At 45.6% G+C, this 12,564-nt stretch overlaps 1 protein-coding gene across 3 annotated transcripts in view; it reads right to left on the bottom strand.

Annotated features, from left to right (window-relative positions):
* TRAF3 (TNF receptor associated factor 3) overlaps positions 1-10,280 on the bottom strand; it is a 70,218-nt gene extending 59,938 nt beyond the window's left edge. For all 3 annotated transcript variants that reach the window (XM_059473685.1, XM_059473686.1, XM_059473688.1), the window contains exons 1-3: positions 10,164-10,280; positions 9,796-9,930; positions 9,139-9,194 (exon numbers count right to left, since the gene is read on the bottom strand). The gene's annotated coding sequence lies outside the window, so the exon portion shown is untranslated. The remainder of the gene's footprint in view (positions 1-9,138; positions 9,195-9,795; positions 9,931-10,163) is intronic.
* Positions 10,281-12,564: the final 2,284 nt, after the last annotated feature.

Genomic DNA, 12,564 nt, shown 5'->3' with positions numbered 1-12,564 from the left:
AACTCAAGGCAGGATGGAGGAAGCAAGGCTGGGTTTTGTTAATTTTTATGTATCTGCTAAGACAGTGCAGAATACTATTAGCCTTCTCTCCATACACCATCCTGGACAATGTCAGAATCAAGGCATTCTATTCAAGGTGACCAAGCACAAATTTCTTCCTTCCTGATTGGTTTCCACCTCCAGCTTTGGCCTCACTCCCCAAGCCAATCACATAACCAGGGAATGACAAGTTCACATTTGATACGACGTCGTATGGCTGGATATCACAGCTGCTATCTTCTAATTGCCCCTTTAAGGGTCATCATTAGCCAGCTCTAAGTTATTATTAGCAAACTGATAAAACACTAATGGCCAAGTTCTCTCACACAACAATTTGTCCATTTTCCACTTATCATACCAAGTTATTCCAAAATAAATTATTAAGAAGAATCATCCCCCTGCCTATTACTTGAACCTGTTATATTAGTTAGTTATTGTTATATTTTGAGGAACTAACAGCATCTGACAATCACACATTTTAATCCTGGGCAAGGTTAGAAAGCCAACCAAGATTTTTGCAAACTTCTCTATTTCCCTTTGAAAACAGAAAGAGAGCATGTAACACCCACTGGCTCTCTCACACCACTTCAACAGCTGTTAAACTCAGGTCAAGACTGTTAAGCTAGGCTTCCAGCTGCTAGATCTGAAATTATTTAAACTTTCTAATTCTAAGAAGTGGATTTCTGCTATGCTACATCTTCTTCAAAAGAAAGAAATTAGGATTAGTCTCAGTTTCTCATGAAAAAATGCGTCTCTTGCATTTCTTGCTCAGTGCTTTTTAATGCTACTGAACTTTTTTTGCTAGCTGGTTATAGTTACCTTGATTCTGTAAATCACACTAAAAATACTTCTACCTGTAATGAAAAGAGAACCCAATGTGACTAACTTGATTGCTCTTGGCCATCACCATTTCTAAAAACTAAGTTTGGAGGTTTTTTCTACTTACAGCCCTGTGGTGTGGGAGAATTCAGAGACCTCAGCAACCTCATTCTGCTATCTTTGAAGCAATCCTACCAGCAAGGAGTACTGAACAAATTCACTTTTAATTTAGTTTGTATCTCAGCTCTAACTACTGCAGAGAGAGTCAAGGGTCTAATCACAGAGGCTCAGTACAATTCCAGATGCCAAGTCCTGTGTAGAACTGGCAGATAAAGAGTTTAGCCATATCTCAATTTTTGAGCATCAACTTCACACCACAGGGGACAACCTACAGCATTTAAGATGGTACTCAGTGCCTCTGTGTGCAGGCAGCATCTTTGTTCCCTTAGGTTCTTCTAAAGCCAGTAGTCAGTCAGGGCTTAAGCAAAGAAACACCATCATGATGTGTTTAAGTTACAACACAGCTCTTTAAAATGAAATGCTAGTAGACAGAGTAAAGGAGATCATAGGAACTCAAAAGATTCACAAGAGCGTTTTTGCTGTAATAGTCTAATTAATTTTGGGATTTTAAAATCAAATATTTCTTGAGACTGCAGTTCTTTAATGTTACAGTACCCTCATCTACATGGCAGCAGGGTATGAACATAATGGAGTCAACACTTGCACAGATGAGAGCTACAACAGAGGCAGCTGCTAAAATCTAAATCACCCACACAAAAAGCATATGATTGATTCCTTCCATACTTCCTTCCCATGATGACAGCCTGTCTTTTTAGTATTTTATCTAATCACTTCAAACTGAAAAAAACCCACACCTTAGCAAGTATTCCTGCCTTTGAAAAGTGTATTTTAACAAAGAGAAGACCTTAAAAAGAAAAATACAGACATGGAAATAGTTCTAGGCAGAAGCCAGCTTCTATTGAGTATATAAATATTTCAATCCCAGCAGCACCACCTAATGGAGAGCTCACCAGTTTTCCCCCTTCTTTAACATGACAAATATTTGAGTTTGGAGGTGTTAACAACTGGTACTTTAGCATATGGCCTAATTATTACCCTATAAAATCTGATTAGCTACAAGAGAAGCCAAACCATTTCTCCATAGACAAACATGGTCCTTTTTTCTGCACACATCCACATTACACTCATAAAGAAATTTTTTAAGTACACAAGACCTTAGTTTAACCAGGAAATAAGATTTTAGGAAGATTTTAGTTAGAAACTTACAAAAAACCCCCAAACAACAATAACTGTGCAGCAGTTCCAGCTACCTTAGGCATGTTCCAACTTGCCCTCAGAAAGGAAAACAGAAATGTCACTACCTCTGAAGTGTACAGAACACTGACCTAAGATAATGTTATGAAGTTATGCGTTCCCAGACATCTTCAGGCTGCAATCCTGCTACAAAACACCCTATGGGAGATGTGCAGCAATTTACTGTAAGCATCAATAAAGTGTGCAGCATGATGCCTGCTGTAAACATCCATCATTTATCTCTTGCCAACAGACATGACAGAACTTATGCATAACTGGACACATAAGAAGTCGGTTTTTCTTCACTGCATTTTGTCCTCCATGTTCATTATATAAATCACAACACTGTAAGTAAGGGTTCAACTGCATTGAACTTTTCCAATTAACTCAGCACATGGACACTTGTTCTGGAATAAATGCCTTTTTATGTATGGCACAGAGGACTTTCAAAGTCTGTCTGCCCAAGCTCATCTCAAAAGAGTCAACTAATATACTGAGAGTTCATATTAAAAAAAAACCCAAAAAAACAAACAAAAACACCACCAAAATCTTAGTCATTAATTCTGCAAAATTACAGCATCATACTTTGGCTACATGTACTAAAAGCTTTATTTACACAAACAGGATAATTCCAAGCTTCTTCCTCATTTATTTTGAGAGTGCCTCCTCTGCAAAATACACAGAATGCAGTGGGTAGATATTTATTTGCTTGTCCTAAATCTGTCTTTAGAAAGCAAACAAAAGCACACAAAACCAATCAAACAAAAAAACCCCCGACACAACAACAACAAAAGAATACCAAACATCAACCAAACCACACAAACTACCAAAAGAGTAAATCCCCCAAAACTCCCTCAAGATGTTACTGGCTAAAATACTGAAAGTTGCATGTCTAAATAAACCTTTTCAAAATGAAAGTGCAGTTCTCAGGAATTTGCAAGAAGGAAAGAGGAATAGGGGAAATTTATGGTGCCAACTAGTGAAAAATATCTGATGAAATTCAATACTCAAATAATAATAAACTTGTTTTATCTTCCTAGACATTACAAGAGAATTCTTCTGTCCATGTTCAAAACCAAACTGCTACAGAAACCACCTGCCAAACAGTATGAGCAACACAACAGCAATATCTACTAGCTGAACTACAGCAGAGGATTCATTGGCATTTCCATCACATATTGACACCATGGGTGAGTAGTGAGATGTATTTGCTAATCTGAACTATAGCATGCTCAGGTTCTGTAGATAGAAACATGATTCAGCTCCTGACAGAGAACAGGATACTACTGACTTCAAGGGACACTGCATGCCATTAATTTCAAATGAAGTTAGCACAAATCCTTTATTCCCTGCTCCCCACCAAAATACTAAATTGGAGAATGCAATGAAAATACTACTGCATCAAAGGAGTCCAAAACTGCTACAGAGGCACACATGCAACTCAGCAGTCTTCATTTATTTAGGTATCCAACCTCCTCCTACTCAAACTACCAAATAGTAACATTTTGAGAACATGGCATTTTACAACCACAAGGACTTTTACCTTTATCTACTGAACAAAGAACTGGTATCCTAACCAAGTTCAACCACAACAGCTGGAATGATAGAAACATTCCCAAGCACAACATCCTTGAGATGAACAGAAGGCAGTGCAAAGGATGGAATAAGAGCAAGTGCAGAACCACAGGCACAGGTACTCCAGACAACAGCGGGGTACACTGCAGTGTATCTTTGGTGACCTGGAAGAGTATGTTAATTCATCTGGAGTGGGAGGTGGGGCAGAGAGGGAATCACAGAATCAGGTGGCTACAGAGAGGTCAAAGAAAAGTGGATTCTGCAGACAGAAATTACTTGCCAGAGTGTGAAAATAGGAACAATCCTGGAAACAGGTATTTAAAAAAAAAAATTTACATAAATGGAAGTAAAGGGGAGACTGCAGTTACTTTACTCAAGTGCAAGGACGAAACCACCTTGGAATAAAAGTCATCCACTAGCAACTCCAAAATTGCGAGAAATCTGATTGAAAGCAGGTCAAAATAAGTCACTTCCAAGAATCAGAAGGACCAGCTGGAGAAATTAGGAGCATTTATACAGTTTGGAAAAACATGATGGAAGAGAAGCACAGCATGGACAAGAGCAATCCATTGGAAACTGAAGAGCTTAAATGCAGGAAGAGGAGTCACTTGGGATGGTTTGAAGGAGACTGAAACAAGAACAAGTTAAATGAAAATTATGAAGTTATACTTCCTGTGCAAAAATCAAGACTTACATCTGCGAGTCATTAATTTACAAGCCTCAACACACCAAACAACCCACTCTCACAAGGTTCCTCTCTGTGTAAAGACACAGAGTGGGCACAGTCAATCTGGTGCAGCACACAAGATCTTCATTATAAAAACCTCTAATAATTGCTCTAATTATCTCTCTCTCGCACATACAGAGATGAGGTTACAAAACAAAATCCATTCACATTGTTAAAATTTGGTTTATGAGCTGAGCTTTGCTGTTACAAAGTGGCACAAGTACCATGCAAGCCGGCTCCATAAAGTAAGTTAAAAAATGCTATTTTTCTAGAACATTCAAAGGAGAAAGCCAGAAACAAGTACAAACATGGGAACAACTACCACTGAATAAATTCTGTCCTGTACACTCAGGCTCAGAGAGCACTGCATGTTTGCTGTGGGCATCAATGGAAGAGCACAGCAAGAGCTGTTTCCTGTGCCACGATGCTGACGGTGCAGGATGGCACAGCTCTGCAGAGAGCCAGGGCTGGATGCCTCCACTCAGCACTTGCAATTCACTCACTTTATCAACAGATGACGCTTGCACTGCCCTGCTGGGTCTCAGCACCTCATCATTTTTATGTCCTCAGATCATAGGAAAGTACCGCTATTCCCATGTTATTACAGACTGGGAAAATGGTCTGTGTATGGAGCAAGAAGCTAAACACAAAACAAGCCACTAGCTGCAGCAAAGTTATTTTGAGAACCCCAGCTCTGAAAATAACTACCACCTAAACCTGCACAACACCCAGGTTTCTCTTTTCTTTCCCAGCACATATTCCACACTTAAGAAAACATCCTGACAAGGTTGATAACCTCAGGAAGAGCAGCAAGTTCAAATGCATGAGAAAACAATAAACAAAATAGTGGATGAAGCATCAGCAGACTCTAAGTCTTTACTCATCCTGCTAATCCTAACAAAAGTCCTAGCCACTTGACTGAGACATCATGCTTCCCCTCACTCTGTTTCTTAGGCACACTGAGTTTTGATTTTTCCTGGCAGGGCAAAAAGCTTCAAGAGAAGGAAGTGACACCACTCTCAACTGGCCTGTGGTTTGATGATGAGAATGCTCCCCAGGGAAGTAGGAAACTTGGACTGGAATCCCCCTTCTGCCCCTGGGACTAGGACATGATGTCACATCACTCAGCACTTCAACATCAAAGCCCCTTGCTGGTTTGGCCCTGACTGGAAGGCTCAGGACAGACATCTGCAGGAATGCCAGAAAGCCCAAGCCCAGCCTCCAGGTCTCCTGGTTTGACACTGGCACCTGCAGGGATCATCTTCTCTTTCCTGACAGATGTCAAAGCTTGCAGGAACAAAGTGGCAGCCAGGAAGGCACTTATCTTACACTAGCATCTACAACACACTTTTCAAGACAGATGAAATCCAAATTACTTGTTTTCCTAGACACTTAAGAAAGCTGTAAAGACTCATGGCATTTTGAGCTTGTCTTCCATGTACATACCTTATCTACAAAAATATGTTTACTACATTAATGCAGAAACCAAAACATGAGACAAAAGTCCAGTATTACTCCAAATGTTAAATTTTTCTAATTATGAGCTACCATACAGTCATCACTAAAACAGGTAAAATGGAAGATTCATTACTTCTTTCACAAATATTTTTTGAAAAGCGTTAACTATTTGTGCATGAAAAGATTCACTTCAGAGCATTTAAATTACTACAGAATTAGTAGCAATCGTGGCAAATAATCTACAGAATGTTTCCTCTACACATCAAAGAAAACTATTTTTCAAATCAACATTTTATGAAACTATACAAAATAATACCAGAACTATGAAATATTCCAACTTAAGGCATTCCTGCTATGCCCACTGAGGTTCTAATGCCTGCAACCAGCAAAAATTCAAATGTTGATGTCCAAGGACACAACACCCCAAATTTCAGTAGAAGGAGTGAGCAGGGGATGGAATCCATCACACACACACAATACTGAACTCCTGCACACACAAACATGTTGAGACTTTGCTTCCCAGGCTGCCTTGACTGGATGAACAGCAGAACTTGAAATTCTACTGAAAGCACATTTTATACATGCAGAGCAAACCAGCAGGGAAGAACAACAGCATGGAAATCAAAGGCTTAACATTTTTTGGGGGGTGGAGAGGATTAGTGACCTACAGTTGCTGTATATAATTTTAGAGCCACTCGCCCTGTTAACCCAGTTACAAAGCCAACAGTCAGGAGCAATTTGAAGTCACAGTGGCAACGATATTTTTCCGTGAGGGCTCTAGAAGAGAAGATCTACATGAAGAAAACAATCACCCCCCCAAAGACTATGTAAATACCTCTCCCTCTCTCACACACATATGGAATTCTCAATACCAAATCACCTTTTGCTTCATTTTCTCCTTAAGTTCTAAGATGTTTCCAGTGGATACTTTCCTTACTTCCTTTAGATATTCTGAGAGCTGTTTTGCATTTATTTCATTTTCTCTTCTTCCCCATTACAAAAAGAGAGAGAGAACGCATGTTCCTACATTGTGGGCACCTATAAGGTGACTCCCTTTTTCTCCCAGTTCTCTAGTCCCTCCTCCCACCATAAGAAAAAAGACCGAAAAAAATTGAAACGTTTGTGATTTGTCAAAACTAAATATACTCACCTTAAATTATCCATTTATGGGGACATGGCATTCCAGCAGGCAGTGCTGGGAAACCAGTTATATTCTCTCTGCCAGTCCTTTACTACTGTAGTTTCTACAGCAGCATTTCACCAACACAGGTTAAAAAGTTTAAGATAAAACCTGGTGCAAGTACAGCACTCCCTCTTGTGCTGTAATCACACCTTTATTCTGCTGCACAAAACCACACAACTCTCCTTCCCTTGGCTTCTTTTCCCCACATTTCATTTTTAAATCTCCAGTTTCTCACACCACTTCAGGCATTCGTGAGCCAAACACCAAAAATTCAAGGAGGTTTCAAATATAAGCATTCTATTCAGAAAGTCTCCACAGCTTAAAACAAACAAACAAACAAACACACACAAACTCAAGCCTTGGTAGTTCTTTAAAGGAACTGTGCACCAGTATACAGATACCAGAAACCAACGTCTAATGAGCAATCTTCGCACATCATAAGATGCAGCACCTTCAACTAAGAAACACTATCATTATAAAGAAATTCTAATAAAATCCAGTAACTACATCATCGAAGAGATAAGAGATCAGAATGTTGTATTTTTACAATATCTATTCACACAAGGCCAGTTTAGGGTATTAGAGTAGATTTAAGTCATTCTTATTTTTAAAGTGCCTTTTCATCTGAAGAAGAACTATGACCAGCTGCTTACCAATCAAAAATCAAGGCTTTTGGCTTTTTGTATTTTCAGCATTGCCATATCTACTATAGAAAAGCTGGACTCCAGTACCAAGAAGCCATTTCTCTTCTCTCCTGAAGCATTCACTATGGACAAGAACAATATAAAGACCTAAAATACAACACGATCCCAAGATCATTTAAAAGACAAACCGTGTTAACATGGACTAGTAAGACTTCATAAACAATCTTTGGTCACTGATGCTGATGCATCAACAGTAAATATGCTTACACGATACTCAAATTCTCTGAACCCATGCAAGAATGGTTTCTCAAAACTGGTATCATCAAACTTAATTACAGGAGGAGTTCAGGAAAGCCTAAAGACTGAGTCATTTAGCACCCCCTTTGGATTAGAATTAATTTGCACTGATACTGAATGCACTTTATAATTCTATACTCTAGCTCCAGCTATTATTAGAAGCAACTCACCAAGTCATATTTCAGTAAAACACCTACCATTCTCGTGCTGGAACAACCCAACTTTTAAAACCCCCAAGTGCTGCCTGCCTGCAATGCCCAAGCTCATGATACATCAGTGTTTCCGTTACCAAGCTCTATGACAAGGGGTTTCCCAGTGCAGCCATAAAAAACGGATTCGGTCCAAATACCCAAGTATTTCTCACCTTAAATGAATAGCCCTCTCCCTAATCACCACAGATAGTATTTAAATCTCAATCCATATGTAGTATGAGCCAATGGCTCTTTTAAAAGGACAACATGCAGTATATGGTATGGTCTCTCCAGGTCTGAATAACCATCAGTGCAGCCTTTTAATCCAGGCTTCTAGGCAAGTCAATAACCATTTTAAACACAGATTTTTACTATTACCTACTTCAAATTACACTATTTCATTTGTCTAAGATAGAGACTGCTAGTACACCTTCGCATCATGCATTAAACTCCTTTCCAGTCTATGAATGCAAGTCCAGATTAGTGCTCAATAATGCTACGTGCATCCTATGGGACAAATCTGCAAGGAAAAACACACCATTCTACTCAAGAAATAGAAAACATGTAAATTACAATATAAAGTATATAAGGCTCAGATCTCGCAAGCTAGAGCAGTCACAGACCCAGAGACAGCATATTTCAAATTGTATCACTGGAACTTCCCACATTTTACTACTACAGAAACAGCAAAAGATGAAAGATGCCCTTAATGCGTGGTAAAGATCCACGCGGAAGAGCACATACAGTCTGTCACGTCACATACAAGCTCTGATCGGCAGAACATGAGATTATGCCTCTTAACATTAATACAACTGCTCCTGTTTTTCTACCGGTAATTCAGATCTCAGGCACTCAAAAAGACACAAATAAATCAATACATAAATGCCTTACCTTCCTATCTTACAAGCCACTGCAGTTCTCAGATTATGAGTCAGTCATAGGTTAATCTGCAGAGGAATGACTCAGTATAAACTTTTAAACATTCATGATTTTTTTCGGACCTACAACACGGAGATTCATTCAACGCGCTAAAACGCGGCGTCGCGAATCAGCGCACGAAATGAATGGCGTGAAAACAAAACACTTTTCTTTCCGCTCACGGCAGGCAGCCGGGGATAGCGCAGCGCCGGTGCAGGCAGGCGGACTTTGCGAAAATGCAACTCCCCGTGTGCCGACGAGGGGCAGCTCCGGCGGCTCCGGGCGCAGCCCCATGGCCGGGGAGCGGCGGGGGCTCCGCCGCAGCGGCAGCCGGGGGGACGCGCAGCCGGGACCGCGCTCCGCGCCAGGCGCGGCGCTGCCGGCAATGCCCCTTTAAAGGCCGTCGGCCCGCCCCCAGCACTGCATATGGAGGGAGCCAGGAGCGAGCGAGCCTTCTGCATTCAAACGACACATCAAACGCCGCAAGCGCCGCCGCGGCTCCCAGCTCCGCTCCGGCCTCGCCTCCCTCCGCTCCCCGCACAGGCACACACACCGCGGGGAGCGGGGCAGAGAGCGACAGGAGCAGGGGAGGGAAGGGGGACGCAGGAATAAGTAAGAGAAAAGGGGTACCTGCAAAGCCCTGGAGTGCGAGTGCGTCCGGGCAGGAGAGTCCGCGCCGCTCCGCCGCAGGCTGATCTATCCCCGGGCACCGGCCGCCGCCGAGGTCCCGGCACGGGCTGCGGGTGCAGCGCGCTCGGCCCCTGCCTGGCAGCAGATGCCCCGGTCAGCGCTCAGTGCCCCCGCCGGAGCGCCCCCGGCTCCCGCCGCCCGCCCGGCCCCGTCCCCCGGCCCGGAGTGCCCGAGCGCGGGCAGGCGAGCGCGGCCGGTGCCGGAGCCCCGCGCGGGAGCCGCCGCCACGGCGGCAGCGAAGCTCCCGCCCTCCCTCCTCCTTCTCCTTCTCCGCCGCCCAGCCGAGCCGAGCCCCGCGGCCGCCCTACCTGCGAGCGTGTGCGGGGAGCGGGGCGGCGGGCGGCAGCTGGAGCCGGGCGAAGGCGACCGCCAGCCCGGCGGAAAGTCCCGACCGCTGTGCGCCGTCTCCCCCCGCCCCGCACTTCCTCTCCCGCCCGCTCGGGCTGGAAATCCCCGGCGAAGCCCGCTGCTCTCCCGGCTCCTCCCAATTACCGAGGGCGGGCCCGGCACAGCCGCTCAGCGCGCAGGCGGCAGCCGGGGGCCGGGCTTGCCCTGGCCGCTGGCCCCGGCTGCACCTGATGCTGCTGTCACCCCCTCCCGCGGGCACGACTCGGGCACAGGGGCCCCGCGCCCGGGGGAGGAGGCGCGGGCTGGGCTGCGGGGGACGGCGCGTCCCGCTCCGGGCCGGCGCGGAGCCGTGGGGGCTCGGCCGGAGGGCGGGCACTGCTGCTGGGCACTGGGGGAAGGAAGGGCGCGGGGGATGGAGCCGGGACGCGGGGCTCCGGTAGAGCCGCTCGCTTCCCCTGCCTGTCCCGGGGGAGGTGCAGCAGCCCCGCTCAAAGAGGCGCCTCGAACACAACAGCGTTTATCAAAGAAAATGCCACTGGGAGGAATGGGAGGGAGCGAAAACAGCAGTTGGGAGCGGGAGAAGGGTCTGGAAGAGATCAGGAGAGAGCAGCGAGCCAGAGCCGCTGGCCCCCGGGACGGGCCGGTCGGGGCGCCCCGGCAGCGCCGCCCGTGGGTGCCAGCCCCGCGTCCCGGCGGCGGGCAGGGGGTGCGGGCTGTTCCCTGCCCGGCGCCCCGGGGCTGCGAGAAGGAACCGCGTCCCCTCCGCAGGCGGCCGGGGAAAGGGGCGGCGCTGGCAGCCCATAGAACCTGTCGCTCCCGGCAGCCAGGTGAAATAAATGCCTGCGTCGTGCTCCGCTAGCTCCGCAGCGTGTCCCGACCGGGGCATGTGTTCTGCCAGTACCGGCGGTCACGCTTTCACGCGGGGCATCGTTGGCTGTCGTGGCTCGTCGTGTTCCCGCCGCCTCACCGGGCTGCGGGCAGGGAGGGAGGGAGGGAGGGGGAGAGGCGGCTCTGGCGCAGAAGCGGCGCGGGGGCTCGGCCGGAGCCGGGAATGCCCGGCCGGAGCTGGGGATGGGGGCTCAGCCGGACCCTTGGTCCGTGGTAGGCTGGAGGAGTTGCCCCACAGGGGCCTTCGGAGCCCTGGGTGCAGCGATGGGGCTGGCAGGCGGGAGAGCCGCAGCTCCAAGGAATGTGCAGAGCTGAACACGGAGAAATGTGTGGTGTTTGGCTAATTTCAGTGGGATGAGGTCACCGTCCTTTTTGGACGTTGTTTATCGAGGGATCACTAGGGAGGAACAGTTGGATGCGTGATCCTGAACGGACAAGCTTTGCGTCATAGTTGCCGCTTGCAGCATCTCCGCGCGTCCCGAAATCCATCCTGACCTGCCTCGCTCTTCATCTTCCCCGGCTCTCCGCGCCGCCCACGCTACGCTGCCCCGCAAACCTCAACATCTCCGGCACTGTACTCACCAGCCGCTAAATCACGAAGCCTGGGAGCACTGCTAATTCCCTCCTGTGCGCTGTTTTTCTCCTCATCCCACTTCTCTGCTTTCTCTCTTTCCCCCTCTCTCCCGCCTTTGCTGCTGTCCCCAGTCAAAGGCTGGCTTAGCTGTCAAGACAACTGCGGCTTTTGAAACGATGCCGTGAACCTGCCATCAGAAAGACAGTCTCAGACGGATGTCTTACATGTTCCCATCACTTGTTCAAGACTGCTGGGCTCAGGACCAGCAGAAAGGATTGTGCACCAAGCCAGGATTACTCCAGAAGCAGGGCTGCAAATAAGTTTCTATCAGAGACAAACCTGCAATTTCCTCCTTTGCCACTCTTTTTGCTGTTGTATATATGTCCTCTCGTTTTGCCCTAAAAAAAAGAAAAAATGGAGAAAACATAATAGGATTCCAGTGCCTGTAGCTCTAGCAGCTATGCTGATGTATTCTTCTCCAAAGAGAGAAAACAAAATCTTATACCATTTAAAGATGTCAGAAGTCTTTCCCCATTAAAAGAAATGCCTGTTGACGAAGGGATAAAGTGATGATTTGATGAAATACCTAGCATTTCAATTGCTTTGGTGTTTTTTTTTCTTTTTCCATATTGTGGCTCCAAAATTTTAGAGATTTCTAATACAATTATTACAGCAAGATATGTCACCAGTGTTTAGTCTTTAATTGGTTTGGAATTCTGTGTTATAACCAATGTTTTCTCTGGGGCTTAAAGTGCTGTCTCAAGGCTGCTGTGATATGCTGAACACTTCTGCTTGGCAGTATTATTTAGAATATAATTGTTGGAGGGGTAGCTACTTAAAACAGCAGAAATTATAGTAAAGACCATGGAGTAGCTCTGTATTTTAGTAAATTCTTTGAA

The sequence above is a fragment of the Ammospiza nelsoni genome, chromosome 6 (genome assembly GCF_027579445.1).
Source record: "Ammospiza nelsoni isolate bAmmNel1 chromosome 6, bAmmNel1.pri, whole genome shotgun sequence".
NCBI classification, from domain to species: Eukaryota; Metazoa; Chordata; class Aves; order Passeriformes; family Passerellidae; genus Ammospiza; species Ammospiza nelsoni.
The sequence above is the reverse complement of the archived record's forward strand: the minus strand, read 5'-3'. Positions and strand labels throughout refer to the sequence as shown.